Raw genomic sequence first — 17,183 nt, forward strand, 5'->3', positions numbered from 1 at the left:
GGTAGGTGCCGCTGCCAAGGAGCAGATCTGGAGGGATGCCGTCAGTGCCGTGAGGAGGACGGAGGGTCGCAAGTGGCGCCTGGCCCAGGTGAGAAAACGCTGGCAGGATATCCGTTGCTGGATAAGGAAGATCGCACGGGTCCTGCTGGGGGACTCACCTGTGGGCCCTAAGAAACATGGGCGTCGCCGTCTGACCCACATCCACAAGCGTGTGCTGGCAGTGGTCTTTCCAGACATGGACAGGCGCTTACGGGAGAAGCAGCAGCAGGAAGGGGGTAGGTACATGTGTGTTTGTTGTGTGTCACCAGCATTTGTAAGTGCGCAGTTGCATGGATACACTGCCAGTGTTTAAATGTGCGGTGCAGGTCCTGTCACCCACAGTATAGCGATGCTGTCCTTCCTCCCTTCCCCTCCTTGCCATGTGTTCCCTGGTCTGTGTGTAGTCACTCTTTCACAAGGTCATCTGGGCTGGCAGTTTATCCACGTGACCAATGCTTGCAGCATCATGTGTGGGGGTGGTGTGTAACAGGTTTTGGGACCTTGCCTGTGCCCTGTCCAGTTCAGTACTTGTGGGGTCCATGTCAATTGGCACTGATGCTGAGTCCAGACATAGGAGTATGTCTCTGAAGTGTAATGCCTTACAGCAAGCATGTCCTATGTTGTGGCCTGTGACATGATGTGCATGAGTGTGCGATACGCAGAGTGCAGGGATGGTGGCCTGTGTTGCAGTCATTACCATTCAGGACCATGGAATATTGTGGCCACTACTGTCACCTGGGGCATATTTTGCTAGGTATCATGTGTGTCATCACAATATGTGGATACTCTCAGTGTCTACAGCATAGGATGTGCTCTGTGCCATTGTCCCCTGGCACCATGTATATTTACGTAACGTGTTCTACAAGTGTCCACTGTACAGCCTGACCTAAATTTCCTCGTTCATACTCACGGTGGCCAGTGCCTGTGTGTCTTGTTACAATTACTGATGATGGCCATTTGTAAATGAGATCGTTGTACAGGCGCACATGGGGTATTTTGGGTCCAATATGGGTTTCTGGCAGCCCATGTGTATTTCTCCCAGACTAAGAGATGCAAGTGCTTCCTGTGTCTCATCAAATTGTCTCATGTAGGGGGTGGTTAGTGCGGGCTAGGCCTACATGTCGACACCTGAAATCTCATTGCTCGGTCTGGCCAGTGTGTGATGTTTGTCTGGACATACACTCAAGGTGCAGTGTCCCATTCATGTTGGGCATGTCTTTAAGTATTACTTTTGCAGCATGTGCCTCAAGTTCATGGAGATGGTCCCTGCTCATCCCTAGTTACAGCAACGCTGTGTGGTGCAGATGCAGTGCTGGATTGGCCCCAGAGCCTGGCTCCTCTGTCCAAATCCATATCATGTCATTTGCAAATGTGTCATGCTCTCCATAGTTTCTCAGTGGCATGGTGGGTGAACCAACTGTGTGTTGCAGGGCCTATATATGTACCTTGTATTGTAGATGTTACTCATCTTTCATTTCAGGCTATGCACTGTAACCTATGTAGATTTGACTCATGTGACATATGTATACAGGTGTCTGATTAATTCCTGTTTATTCACCTTGCCCACAGCATCGTCGGGGGACACGGATGGAGACACCGGCACGGACCGTGCGGAGGGACCGGGCACCAGTCCCAGCAGTGACACCTTAGCTGGCACATCGAGTGTAACTGAGGCCGAGGGGAGTGAGCTGGAGGACCTGTCAACTGCCACCACAGATTATGAGGCTGATGGGTCCGAGGCTGAGCACTCCGAGGGGGCGGAGGCTGCTCCAACAGCTGACAGCAGCACAACATCTCTCCCCGCCCCCTCCATTGCCATCACCGGCCTCCCACTTGCTCGTGTCCCTTCTTGGCGTGCTAGGTCACCAGGTGTCTCCTTCCTGCCAGGCACCGCACCCCCGCCCCTGTATCCACTGCTGCCGCCAATGCCGAGTCTGTAGACATCCTGCGGCAGTTGCAGGTTGGTCAGGCTGCGATGCTTAATGTCCTCCATGGCCACAGCCAAGTGCTCACCAACATGGAGGCATACTTGGAGGGCATTTCAGCATCGCAGGCTGACCAACGCAACTTGCTGAGATCTATTGACTCGACACTGTCTGCAGCAGTGGGTCTCCTGCAGCACTTCGTCCCACCCCCTACCCATGCCCCATCCACACTTCCCACTCCCATGCCTGTCCCATGTACACCCAGACGTCAGCATGCACACACCCCACCAGACACAGGCACCACACCAGCAGGGAAGGCAAAGCGCACACCCCCTGGCACGCACACACAGGGTGAAGTAGGCACACCCACTGGGTCGGGGGGGAAACGGAAGACACGCAGCCAGAGTGGGAGTCCACATTCCTCACGACCACCACCCTCCAAATCCACTCCCCTCAGCTCTCCTGGCCAAGAGTCGGACACAGGGTCAGTCCTGCCCAGTCTGTCAATCAGCCCCAGTGTGGCAACACCCCGCAAGCGGTGGAGGCAGGACACCGGCAGGGGAGTTGAGTCCCCCCAGTAGCGCTGCGACCCATCCCTGTGACCCCCCCCCTCCTTGGGGCCTGTGGTTCCTTCGGGTGCAGGGGAGATGCTGAGCGACCTGGCAGTAGTGTGCAGCGCCGTGCTCGAATCCACCTTTGGCGCTGCCCCACCCCCTGTGTTGGAGTCGTCCGTCCCTGCACCCACAACACCTCCCCTTGCCCCTCCTGTCCCTGCGGTGCCTGGTCCTTCCCCCCAACATGATGCCCCCCCCTGTGGAAGACAAAGGAGTCTGACTGTGCAGGCAAGCTAGGGGACACACGTACCACTGTGTCCCCCATCCGGATTGGAGTCATGGACTGCCCTATGGGCCTTGTATATATTGACATTTATGATGATTATTACTTACATCCTGCTGAATAAAGCAATTTGTTTTTTCCTTTGAACACTACTGTTTATCTGGTATTGCTGTTGGTGGACCTGCTCCATGATTTTGGGTGGTGATAATGTGTTGGGTGTGTGGGAAATGTAGTCTTGTGCTGGTCATAGGGTGGACCCTGGTATCTGTGTGCCATCACAAGCTGTTGGCTAAATTACTTTGTTCATGTAAGCAGTTACTGCATGGTGACATCGTCCCAAGGTGTGTTCCTTCCTCTGTGTAACCTGACATCTTCCCTGCAGGGTGTTTCCACTATGTGGTGCTGAGCTGTGTCTACATCAGCTGGGGGTGTGACAGACTCCTTCAACTTTGCACATGCATGCTGAGCGATGTCTCCACCTGCATCATTCGTGGCATCCTTGGTGGTCACTGTACTTGTGTATGTAGACTGTTGACTAGACTGCATGTGGACATGTTCTCTTTTAGGCGCTATGCATGTGTGTACTCCCAGCCTCGCACACATGTGGTACATGTACTGCAGGGTCTTTGTGAACCTGACTGACATTTGTGGGCATTGTATCTGTGGGTACTCTACCCTTTGCGTTCCATGGGCACTGCTGGGAGGACTCTGCACCCACCCCTCCTGCGTCTGGGCACTGCTGGGAGGACTCTGCACCCACCCCTACTCCGTCTGGGCACTGCTGGGAGTGATAGGCCCCCACCCCTCCTGTGTCTGGGCACTGCTGGGAGGACTCTATACCCACCCCTCCTGCGTCTAGGCACTGCTGGGAGGACTCTACACCCACCCCTCCTGTGTCTGGGCACTGCTGGGAGTGATAGGCCCCCACCCCTCCTGTGTCTGGGCACTGCTGGGAGGACTCTACACCCACCCCTCCTGCATCTGGGCACTGCTGGGAGGACTCTACACCCACCCCTCCTGCGTCTGGGCACTGCTGGGAGTGATAGGCCCCCACCCCTCCTGTGTCTGGGCACTGCTGGGAGGACTCTACACCCACCCCTAATGCGTCTGGGCACTGCTGGGAGGACTCTACACCCACCCCTCCTGTGTCTGGGCACTGCTGGGGGTGATAGGCCCCCACCCCTCCTGTGTCTGGGCACTGCTGGGAGGACTCTACACCCACCCCTCCTGCGTCTGGGCACTGCTGGGAGTGATAGGCCCCCACCCCTCCTGTGTCTGGGCACTGCTGGGAGGACTCTACACCCACCCCTCCTGCGTCTGGGCACTGGTGGGAGGACTCTACACGCACCCCTCCTGTGTCTGGGCACTGCTGGGAGTGATAGGCCCCCACCCCTCCTGTGTCTGGGCACTGCTGGGAGGACTCTACACCCACCCCTCCTGCATCTGGGCACTGCTGGGAGTGATAGGCCCCCACCCCTCCTGTGTCTGGGCACTGCTGGGAGGACTCTACACCCACCCCTCCTGTGTCTGGGCACTGCTGGGAGTGATGGGCCCCCACCCCTCCTGTGTCTGGGCACTGCTGGGAGGACTCTAAACCCACCCCTCCTGCGTCTGGGCACTGCTGGGAGGACTCTACACCCACCCCTCCTGCGTCTGGGCACTGCTGGGAGGACTCTATACCCACCCCTCCTGCGTCTGGGCACTGCTGAGAGGACTCTACACCCACCCCTCCTGTGTCTGGGCACTGCTGGGAGTGATAGGCCCCCACCACTCCTGTGTCTGGGCACTGCTAGGAGGACTCTAAACCCACCCCTCCTGCGTCTGGGCACTGCTGGGAGGACTCTACACCCACCCCTCCTGCGTCTGGGCACTGCTGGGAGGACTCTAAACCCACCCCTCCTGCGTCTGGGCACTGCTGGGAGGACTCTACACCCACCCCTCCTGTGTCTGGGCACTGCTGGGAGGACTCTATACCCACCCCTCCTGCGTCTGGGCACTGCTGGGAGGACTCTACACCCACCCCTCCTGTGTCTGGGCACTGCTGGGAGTGATAGGCCCCCACCCCTCCTGTGTCTGGGCACTGCTGGGAGGACTCTACACCCACCCCTCCTGCATCTGGGCACTGCTGGGAGGACTCTACACCCACCCCTCCTGCGTCTGGGCACTGCTGGGAGTGATAGGCCCCCACCCCTCCTGTGTCTGGGCACTGCTGGGAGGACTCTACACCCACCCCTAATGCGTCTGGGCACTGCTGGGAGGACTCTACACCCACCCCTCCTGCGTCTGGGCACTGCTGGGAGGACTCTACACCCACCCCACCTGTGTCTGGGCACTGCTGGGGGTGATAGGCCCCCACCCCTCCTGTGTCTGGGCACTGCTGGGAGGACTCTACACCCACCCCTCCTGCGTCTGGGCACTGCTGGGAGTGATAGGCCCCCACCCCTCCTGTGTCTGGGCACTGCTGGGAGGACTCTACACCCACCCCTCCTGCGTCTGGGCACTGCTGGGAGGACTCTACACGCACCCCTCCTGTGTGTGGGCACTGCTGGGAGTGATAGGCCCCCACCCCTCCTGTGTCTGGGCACTGCTGGGAGGACTCTACACCCACCCCTCCTGCATCTGGGCACTGCTGGGAGTGATAGGCCCCCACCCCTCCTGTGTCTGGGCACTGCTGGGAGGACTCTACACCCACCCCTCCTGTGTCTGGGCACTGCTGGGAGTGATAGGCCCCCACCCCTCCTGTGTCTGGGCACTGCTGGGAGGACTCTAAACCCACCCCTCCTGCGTCTTGGCACTGCTGGGAGGACTCTATACCCACCCCTCCTGCGTCTGGGCACTGCTGGGAGGACTCTACACCCACCCCTCCTGTGTCTGGGCACTGCTGGGAGTGATAGGCCCCCACCCCTCCTGTGTCTGGGCACTGCTGGGAGGACTCTAAACCCACCCCTCCTGCGTCTGGGCACTGCTGGGAGGACTCTACACCCACCCCTCCTGCGTCTGGGCACTGCTGGGAGGACTCTAAACCCACCCCTCCTGCGTCTGGGCACTGCTGGGAGGACTCTACACCCACCCCTCCTGTGTCTGGGCACTGCTGGGAGGACTCTATACCCACCCCTCCTGCGTCTGGGCACTGCTGGGAGGACTCTACACCCACCCCTCCTGTGTCTGGGCACTGCTGGGAGTGATAGGCCCCCACCCCTCCTGTGTCTGGGCACTGCTGGGAGGACTCTACACCCACCCCTCCTGCATCTGGGCACTGCTGGGAGGACTCTACACCCACCCCTCCTGCGTCTGGGCACTGCTGGGAGTGATAGGCCCCCACCCCTCCTGTGTCTGGGCGCTGCTGGGAGGACTCTACACCCACCCCTAATGCGTCTGGGCACTGCTGGGAGGACTCTACACCCACCCCTCCTGCGTCTGGGCACTGCTGGGAGGACTCTACACCCACCCCTCCTGTGTCTGGGCACTGCTGGGGGTGATAGGCCCCCACCCCTCCTGTGTCTGGGCACTGCTGGGAGGACTCTACACCCACCCCTCCTGCGTCTGGGCACTGCTGGGAGTGATAGGCCCCCACCCCTCCTGTGTCTGGGCACTGCTGGGAGGACTCTACACCCACCCCTCCTGCGTCTGGGCACTGCTGTGAGGACTCTACACGCACCCCTCCTGTGTCTGGGCACTGCTGGGAGTAATAGGCCCCCACCCCTCCTGTGTCTGGGCACTGCTGGGAGTGATAGGCACCCACCCCTCCTGCATCTGGGCACTGCTGGGAGTGATAGGCACCCACCCCTCCTGCATCTGGGCACTGCTGGGAGTGATAGGCCCCCATCCCTCCTGTGTCTGGGCACTGCTGGGAGGACTCTACACCCACCCCTCCTGTGTCTGGGCACTGCTGGGAGTGACAGGCCCCCACCCCTCCTGTGTCTGGGCACTGCTGGGAGGACTCTAAACCCACCCCTCCTGCGTCTGGGCACTGCTGGGAGGACTCTACACCCACCCCTCCTGCGTCTGGGCACTGCTGGGAGGACTCTACACCCACCCCTCCTGCGTCTGGGCACTGCTGGGAGGACTCTACACCCACCCCTCCTGTGTCTGGGCACTGCTGGGGGTGATAGGCCCCCACCCCTCCTGTGTCTGGGCACTGCTGGGAGGACTCTACACCCACCCCTCCTGCGTCTGGGCACTGCTGGGAGTGATAGGCCCCCAACCCTCCAGTGTCTGGGCACTGCTGGGAGGACTCTACACCCACCCCTCCTGCGTCTGGGCACTGCTGGGAGGACTCTACACGCACCCCTCCTGTGTCTGGGCACTGCTGGGAGTGATAGGCCCCCACCCCTCCTGTGTCTTGGCACTGCTGGGAGGACTCTACACCCACCCCTCCTGCATCTGGGCACTGCTGGGAGTGATAGGCCCCCATCCCTCCTGTGTCTGGGCACTGCTGGGAGGACTCTACACCCACCCCTCCTGTGTCTGGGCACTGCTGGGAGGACTCTACACCCACCCCTCCTGCGTCTGGGCACTGCTGGGAGGACTCTACACCCACCCCTCCTGCGTCTGGGCACTGCTGGGAGTGATAGGCCCCACCCCTCTTGTGTCTGGGCACTGCTGGGAGGACTCTACACCCACCCCTCCTGCATCTGGGCACTGCTGGGAGGACTCTACACCCACCCCTCCTGCGTCTGGGCACTGCTGGGAGGACTCTACACCCACCCCTCCTGTGTCTGGGCACTGCTGGTGGTGATAGGCCCCCACCCCTCCTGTGTCTGGGCACTGCTGGGAGGACTCTACACCCACCCCTCCTGCGTCTGGGCACTGCTGGGAGTGATAGGCCCCCACCCCTCCTGTGTCTGGGCACTGCTGGGAGTTTTTGCGCTATTGTTCCTAACCTGCACCTCTGAATGTGTGTTTATGCATCATGTGCCTTGTTTTACACCGCTGAATGTCTTTTATGCATCATGTGTTTTCCTTCCCTACACCTCTGAATGTGTTGCGATGCATCATGTGTAATGTGCGTTTACCCCTACAGGTATTGTGATACTTAGGTGGTTGTGTTCTCCTAGTACAGGTGGTGCTAGTGAGGTTCTGGTTCCCTGCGCGATATTCTCCTAAGGTGGTTAGGGTTGCATAGGTGGTACTTACCTAATACCAGTAGTTACTGGTTGTGTGCTACATGTTCTATTGTTAGTGCTACAGTGATTGTATGTGCTATGTTCTAAAATATTATTCCTACGTTCTAAGTGTAATTTCTACAAAGTGCTAATTCCTGACAGTGGTCCATGTGGCCCTGTCCCCTGTACATATAATCCCTTGTAAATTCTGCCCGTGCCTGTTGGCACATTGTAAAGTGTGTGTTTTTATCTAATGTATTTTGGTAATACAAAGGCTATTTTTTTATAATAGTTTGTGTGGAGTTTCCTTTGTGGTGGGCCTTGGGTGTTGTTGCTGGGTGCGCGCGCAAACGCTTTACACATCGCCTCAGAGATAAGCCTGACTGCTCGTGCCAAGCTACCAAGGGGGTGAGCAGGGGTTATCTTTGGCGTGTACCTTCCTTGCCCTGACTAGAGTGGTGGTTTCTGCCTGGCTTTGGCGCAAGCCCAAGCCAGCCAGAAATCCCATTTCTAACAGTACCTGTATTGTTATTGCTATGAGGGCCGGGATGACACGTAGGTTCGGGTCCATGTCTGTCCGTCGCGTACAGGTGCTCCTTGTGCGCGTCGTCCTGATTTCCCGGCAGTTTTTGGCTGCCGGAAAATATTCTCCGCGCGGGATGACGTCGGTGCGAATCGTACTTCCTGGTTCGTGGAACGCAGGCAGCATGCGTCCCGACGTCACGTCGGCGCTTTTCCGGATTTCATTTGTATGTTTATTTTCCTCGGTTGGTGTTTTGTACGATTTGTACGGAAATAGTGTTTCCGTGCGAATCGTACTTGCATGTTTGTAAAGTTTTGCAACCGGGTACGAGTCGGACGGAGAATACGCTCCGACCGACGGTTTGTACCCGGTTTCTCCAGGATCCTAATCGGCACCTAAGGGTGGGGGTACGGTCCGTACATACACGGGTGGGGGTACGCTCCATATGTACATTGTTGGGGTGGGGGTACGCTCCATTCATACACGGGTTGGGTACGGTCCGTACATACACTGTTGGGGTGGGGGTACGCTCCATACATACACGGGTGGGGGTACGGTCCGTACATACACGGTGGGGGTACGCTCCATATGTGCACTGTTGGGGTGGGTGTACGCTCCATACATACGCGGGTGTGGGTACGGTCCATTCATACACGGGTGGGGTTACGGTCCATACATACACTGTTGGGGTGGGGGTACGCTCCATACATACACTGTTGGGGTGGGGGTACGCTCCATACATACGCGGGTGTGGGTACAGTCCATTCATACACGGGTGGGGGTACGGTCTGTACATACACTGTTGGGGTGGGGGTACGCTCCATACATACGCGGGTGTGGGTACGGTCCATTCATACACGGGTGGGGGTACGGTCCGTACATACACTGTTGGGGTGGGGGTACGCTCCATACATACACGGGTGGGGGTACGGTCCGTACGTACCCGTGCCCACGCTGTGGAGTGCTTGTGCGGCCCGTACCCAGGCCTTTGGCACATGGGTACGGGCTGTACCGCCATTGTTGGGGTGACGTGGGTGTGGGCGTGGTACGACTCGTACCCACGCTCTTAAGGCGTGGGTACGGTACGTACGTGTATTGCTGTGTTGCCGGTTCGCGTCGTCGCCCACTTCCGTTGTGGCGGACGCTGGCGTTGCTGGACACGTCCCCACCCCCTCGAAGTGACCAGGGCCTGGAGGTCAGGTATGTCCAGGGCATGTGTGCTGTGTGACTTGGGTGGGGGTTTTGTGTCCTGCCCCTGCCCCCCCCCCTTTGCCCCTGGGTATTGTTCTGACCTTCTGCGACGTCTGCGTCGGTACCTGTAGAGGAGGTCGACTGCTGTGAGGGCCGGGATGACACGTAGGTTCAGGTCCATGTCTGTCCGTCGCGTACAGGTGCTCCTTGTGCGCGTCGTCCTGATTTCCCGGCAGTTTTTGGCTGCCGGAAAATATTCTCCGCGCGGGATGACGTCGGTGCGAATCGTACTTCCTGGTTCGTGGAACGCAGGCTGCATGCGTCCCGACGTCACGTCGGCGCTTTTCCGGATGTCATTTGTATGTTTATTTTCCTCGGTTGGTGTTTTGTACGATTCGTACGGAAATAGTGTTTCCGTGCGAATCGTACTTGCATGTTTGTAAAGTTTTGCAAGCGGGTACGAGTCAGACGGAGAATACGCTCCGACCGACGGTTCGTACCCGGTTTCTCCAGGATCCTAATCGGCACCTAAGTGTTGTGGTGGTGATAAAATCACCAAAGGGGGGATTGCTGGAGTGGGATTTCTTTAAAAATTGTATACCCTCTCCATTTAGCATGTTTACATTAATAAGAATAATTAATTAATAGTAATTGTACTAATTGTTTGCTGTGTGAATTGACCAACATTACTAATATAAGAAATACACGTGGGAATTGCATTTGCATGGCCTAATTAATACGTAAACTAATTTTCGTATGCATATTAATTATAGACAATTAGAAACTGCATGATTATATGTTGCTTTCGTGATGTATTCGTGATGTGTGCTTTATTAATGTGAATATAACCCGCATTAAGTGTTGCTTCTGCTAGATAAATACACACACATATGGGTATTAGTAAGGGGATAACATTTTATTAGTCATTTCTATGTATTAATTACGTTTTTGTGTTTCTTTGCTTAAGTTGACCATTTGGTGGCCACAAAATGGCTGACATCCCTATCAGACGAATTGACTTCATTGTTGGCTTGGTTGGCTAACCCGGTCCCCAGGGGAGAGACGATATTGGGCTTGGCATCTCCAACGGGGGAGGTAGTGTACACGCAGGAGGGGATAAACCGATTATTCCTAGAATATTACGCCGCGCTCTACAGCACTCACCTGGCTAGGGGACTGGATAGTATCATGGAGTATCTTGAGGAGGTGCCCCTGCCGAGCTTAGGTAAGGAGGAGGGAGACTGCTGGGAGGTAAAATCACGGTAGGAGAGATCAGGAGTGTGATTAAACACATGGCTCGCAATAAGACGCCTGGGGTGGATGGTATACCCATAGAATTCTATGCCAAATATGTTGAGTGTCTGGCCCCGCGATTACAAGCAGTCTACAAGGAAGCCTATAAAGTAGGGAGGTTGCCGGAGACGACCAGGGAGGCTATTATCATTCCCCTCCTGAAACCTGGGAGGGAAGCCACGGATGTAAGAGCGTACCGTATCTATGTTTCCAGTCAGAAACTCATCTGCAAGACCAGACTGAATCATGCTTCCACAGAAGGAAATTTTTTTGGATGATGAGCTTGGTATGGTTCTGCTTGGAGCCACATTGCCCTGCTGTCTGGAAATGCTTAAGAGGTCCCAGTCTTTATCATGGAGAGGCCTGTGAACAACTCATTTATGCCACCCAAATCATTTATTTTTTGACAGCATATCTTGTTACCATGACTTTAGGTAGGAAAATGCTTGAGAAATCACTTGCACACTATGTAAAAGCCTAAAGCTATAATGTTTTTTTAAATAAACACCAGCTATTCCAATGAACACATGAATATATGAAATATAAAAATACTATCAAAATGTATGATGAAATTAACACAACATTTTTGCACAATAATGAGAAATGAATTTGTCAACTGTTGTAAGTTAATATCGGCTTACTAGAAATAAGGCCTCAAAAAGCAACTAAGCAAAGACATGATTGAGGGGGGCTCCTAAGAGGCATTAAGAAAAAATATATAACATGTTCTAATCTTGTTGAACGTGTGTTGTGTTGCGCATTCCAAAGTTCAGGTCATGCATTCTAATATGTGTTTTTATCAACCCAAGGAAAAAGATGACCTGGGGGCATATGTATCAACCGAATTTTTAATCGCAAACGCTGCGATTCGCAAAAAACAGCGTTTGCGATTAAAAATTCGCAAAACAGGATGTATGAGGCAAATTCTCAGCGCAAATTTAAGGAATCGCTAATTTAGCGATTTCTTAATTTTGCGTAAGCATTTAAAAAATCGCAAATTGCGATTTCTTAAATGACATGTAACACGCACCAAAGCATTGCGAATTATCCTTAAGAAATCGCAAATTACCACCAACTTCTAGTTGGTGGTAATTTGCGATTTCTGTTAAAAATGCACTTTTTGGAATTTTACAAAGTGCCACGTGCCGCACATACATGCCCTTAGGGCATGTATGTGCGCCATATGCACACACATGCTCATTTCTGGGGTGCCTCACTGTGTCATCATGACACCCTTGCACCTTTGAAATTATTCTCAAATTGCGATTAGCAAATTGCGAATCGCAATTTGAGAATTACTTCCCATTCATTCCTATGGGTCTCCTGGCCCATAGAAATGAATGGGAAGGTATTCCTTAATTGCGATTTCGCAATTTGCTAATCGCAATTAAGGAATTTTAAGAAATCGCTAAAGTTTTGCGATTTTTTAAATACATCCCGTTTTGCAATTCTCAAATAGCGATTCTTTAAAAATCGCTATTTGAGAATCGCAAATGGAGATGTTGATACATATGCCCCCTGGAAACAGAATTCCACATGCCACAATTGGTCAAAAGTGTACTGACTCTGTTCTTAGCGGGCACGGAAACAGTCAGCACAACTTTAAGATATCCTTTCTTCTTCTTCTGAAGTATCCTGAAATTAAAGGTACTACATTAAAAGCTGTGTAAAACCCACATCAATTGCAAGTTTTGCTTTCATTACATGGTTAAAAAGATGTTACCCTTGAGTATTCCTTTTGATCTCAGTTCCCTGTTATCACACATCATTATATTGGACTCTCAAACTTTCAGTTAGTTGGTGTTCACAGCACAGTTACCAATGGGCCTATTTACACACCACTAACAAACACCTTTCTCTTAACATTAACTATGTAATCAAATGTCAGTTGTCTTAGTATACAGATTTAATTAAAATGTGCATCAATACAATTAAATTAGTACTTTAAAATATGTTTATTCATAGAACATATATCAAATGAATAAATCCTTCAGTTCTCTATTCCAGATATAGTATAGGGCCGGAAGGCTTTAATATTGCATAATATGTTGTTTCTGTGATGTCATATGCTATCCTAGGATTGTGGTGAAGAAGATCATTTTCAAGTTGCTCTTTAGGAAAAGCCCACAATGCTTGCAATGCTCAGCCCATCGCCCAGCCTTTTTTGGTTTGGTATAAACAATGTTAATTGTACAAAAATAAAGAATTACAAATGCACATTTTGCAGCACAATGACTACAACATCTTGGCCTGAGACTTTATCTGCAACAAAGAAAAATAAAGCGCCTCAAGGTTCCCATAGCACTAAACACATCAACAGAAGTCAGACCACCTCTGCTTTTCCTTCCCAGACAAACACAAAACCTCCACCGTCTCAGCGACACCCCCAGCATCCCATACATTAAGGTTTCCATTTCTAGCACCCCCTGGTGTAACTCATGAGCATCAAAAAAGATCCAAAAACTATTATTTGACGGATCTCAGAAATCTTCTAAGGTGGCTGAACAGTTCCTGGCACTTTCAAGAATTTGCCCCACACCTCTTCAAACTGGGGCATTTTGTCCTTCAGGAATATTCTAAGGTTGCCAACACATGCATTTCATCCAACCAGGCCCTGAATCTGGGTAGGATGTTAGAGTTTGAGAGGCATAACATACCCATTATAACCATTGAGGGGCCATGGCTAACTAGCAGAGGGTAAAGATTGGTAGAGGTGGAAAATCAACCATGTTGCACAAAATCATCACCCTGCAAGCTCGTGGCCATGTACCTCAGCAGTGGAGGGCACCTCTAGTCAGATCTCATCCCAATAGTATTGTATCCTGTGACAGTCCCATAATATGTGAATAATATCCCGTATTCCCTCCCTGCACCTGCAACACACCTCACTAGCTCTCATGTTCCCTCTCTGAAATTTGTACGATGTTCAATGCCATATGTGTAAGCTTTCCGAATGGGAAAATTTTACCCACAAAAATTTAAACCGCAACAATAAATGATGCTAAGCGGGGCAGAGTGGATGTTTCTGCTGCTTTGCTCCCAGGCAGCAACGCCACTCAGGGATGCCTGCACCACCTGCCTGTGCAGCCACCAGGGGGCTGAGCCATGAGCCATGTACTGCAGCAGACATCTCTGAGGTTTAAGACTGTAGAACAGCATTAACCTTTCCTACCAGGTCACTGGGGCCCATCTGCTTCCATTTTCTCAACTATACCCATCTCTCCTGTAGCAGCCTGCCCCGACACCCGGACAACGGACAGCAGCGGAAAGCGACTTGCACACTACTTTCTTCTAGAGGTGCTGGAGCTTCCCTGGTAAGCCGTCTCTATGTCGGGAATGGCTGGCTCCCCATTCCAGCCTGCAACCACTGATCGGGATGTGCCCCTATATGAGCTGGTGATGTACTCTTGCCTATGAGGAAAGTGTGCCCTGCCAGAAGACCGATCTTTTATTCACCTGCCTGCTTCTTCTCATGCCACCTCCATGAATGGGTGCTGTGGCGTTACGGCCCCTATTTTTGCCTGAGCTTCTCTTGAGGTCTCAAACCTGGTCACCGTGGCGCGCCATCTAGACATCAGTTGGTGGTCCTCGGCAAGACTGCACTTCTCTGTTTGCCCATGGTTGGGCCATCCATAGCCAAGCACAAGCACTAGTGGCTGCAGAGTCAGACAGTCGCTCTCAGAACACCTGCATCCTCTGCTTGTCCACAGCTGGTCCAAACATATGTCCCAACAGCTGCCATCTCGGAACCAGGCAGTTGCCTTAAGGGGGCCTGCAACTCTGTCCACACACAGCTGGATGGACACCTGCCCCTCTCTGGAAAGGTCAGGCGGTTGGGGGAAAAGTAAACCATCAGCTTGCACACTTGAACTGACGCAACACCTTAGTCCCTAACCCTTTCTTAAAACCCCTTACTCTTCTGACACTGTGTCCACGTACCCAAGGCACATCACCTGGGTGACTGCGAGGACTTCATTTCCCCACAACTACCCTCTTCCTATTCTATGTCCAACATTACAGACCTTACATTCCTCTATTAGAAATAGAATGAGGGCTATGATCTCCCCTAAAATTGCAGCCAACTTTAAAGAGGCAAAGTCACCCATTAGCAATGCCAACTTCATACCAGTAACTTCCCTTCGAAACTCACTGCAATGGAAAGAGTACTTCATTCTTCCCCAAAATGGCAGCCATCTTGAAATCGATATTATCTTATCCTCTAGAGAATTAAAAATTACGGGGTCAATTGTGATATACTTAGCCCTTTGTGTCTGGCCCTCTGATCCAACAAAACCAGCCCAACCAACTTCCGGCAACTGTCCAATCTCACCAGATCAACATATCGATGATATTGGGATTGTGTCCTTCTACCCCTAAGACTGCAGTGCACTTCACAAGTCTGCGGACAACTGTGCAATGCCAATCTTTACCCTAGCAATGGTTGTCTAAATCATACCTATTACTTTCTATAAGGTATCAGCCTCCAACATAGAGGCAATACCCTTTGTCACACACACAACACTGACCTATGGATCAGGTCCTTATGCAATTTTGTCTGCTCCTCCTCTCTCTAACATACCCTTTGGACACAAACTCAAATGCAACAATGGGAAAATCATGTTCCAAGCCAGTGATACAATCCAGTCCACGGTTAACTTTATCTCACACTCAAGCTTTCTGATGATCCTCGACGTACACCTTCTCGGTTCATACCTAACACCCCTCAATCACTCTTCTTCCCTTATGGGCCACCCAGACAACCCCTTTCTCCCCAGACTCTCCTGCAATCCGATATGTGCCCCATATCCCATAGAGAACTGCAAATAACAGACCTCTAACACCCTTCCACGAACCATCTCCACAGCATTCATCTCCAACCTCCCACAAACCATTATCTCCCCCTCTGGTCACATTCTCCACCCTCTTCTCCATCCTAAGGTCGGCCCCTAAGACTCCCCCTCCCTTCCCTCCTTTATTTCCCACTGCCCTAACTTCTCCCAACTCTAGATACCACCAGCCCACGTCTCCCACAACCATAATTGATGAACATAACTGGCCTCTGGTCAACAAGCTCCTGTCCTCATTCTCACACCTCTCTTGATGAATTGGCATCCCCTCATTGGCTCTATCTCATCTAATCATCTATCTGTCCTCTTGTTGCTGCTCCCCTTATCACACCTTGCTGACCCTCCCCCGAACCTTCCAGCATACAGAGAGACAGCCATCTACCCAGATCCAAACGGACACAATCACCCCTAGAAAACCCAGACCTATTCTGTCTCCTAAAGAGTTACACAGCTTCAATTTCCGCCACCCCTCCCTCCTTCCAGCAGCAGGCTTCCCAATTTCCACCATTATCTCAGACCGTAGTCAAACTCATACACACCATCCCGGTGTACGATCATCCCCTCTTAACTTGATACAAATACCAACTTTCCTTACTGAACAGACAAATCAGAAAGACAACAGCTTCTCCCTGAACTGCATGCTGCCCAATTGTCTGTCTGCAGTTAAACACTGTCTAGAGATATCGGACTCTATCATGGCCCATAATCTCGATATCCTGATCCTCACCAAAACGTAGCTCAACGGCTCATCTAACCACTCTCTAGACCTTCTACTTCCTCCTAATTACTCCATTTTGCTTTTAGACCAAGAAGATAAACAAGGTGGAGGTCTCGCATACATTCACAGAAATCCCTGAGATGTAGGACCCTCCCAACGTCTCATTTTCAATCTTTTGAATTTATGTCAGTAAAAATGCCCACATCCACTACCTCCAACATCAGACTGAAGGTGATTTACCATCCACCGGGTCGAAACAATTCCTTCATCAAAGAATGCATGAATCTCTTCACCTCTCAACATATCAGCATCAGACACTATCTTCCTTGGCGTCTTCAACATCCACTGGCGAAATAAGAGTAACAGCTATATGGACAATTTTACCTCCTTTTCAGAGACAATTGATCTCCAACAACACTGTAATAAACCCACTTACCACAAAGGCACCATTCTGGACCTGATAATCTCCAAATCCCCCAACCTAAGGTCGATTGGTATGACCAAATGCAGATCCCGTTCTTCCTCTCCGGCTTATATTCCAAAACATTTGGGCAACCCAACATTCACACAGAAGCCATGCCTGTCATGGCCCTTCCTACCCTAATTTCGAATACACCTCACCTTCAAATGTCAGGCCACAGACAAGTACAGCTCTTGCATGGAATCCCTAATCAACAAATATGCACCCCTAAAGTGCAAATTATC

The 17,183-nt window shown here is 52.3% G+C and overlaps 1 pseudogene; it reads left to right on the plus strand.

Moving 5' to 3' along the window:
* The window catches only part of LOC146870331 (cytochrome P450 2G1-like), a 920,765-nt pseudogene that overhangs the window by 618,083 nt on the left and 285,499 nt on the right, over positions 1-17,183 (plus strand).

The sequence above is a fragment of the Triturus cristatus genome, chromosome 1_1 (genome assembly GCF_964204655.1).
Source record: "Triturus cristatus chromosome 1_1, aTriCri1.1, whole genome shotgun sequence".
In the NCBI taxonomy this organism is placed as follows: Eukaryota; Metazoa; Chordata; class Amphibia; order Caudata; family Salamandridae; genus Triturus; species Triturus cristatus.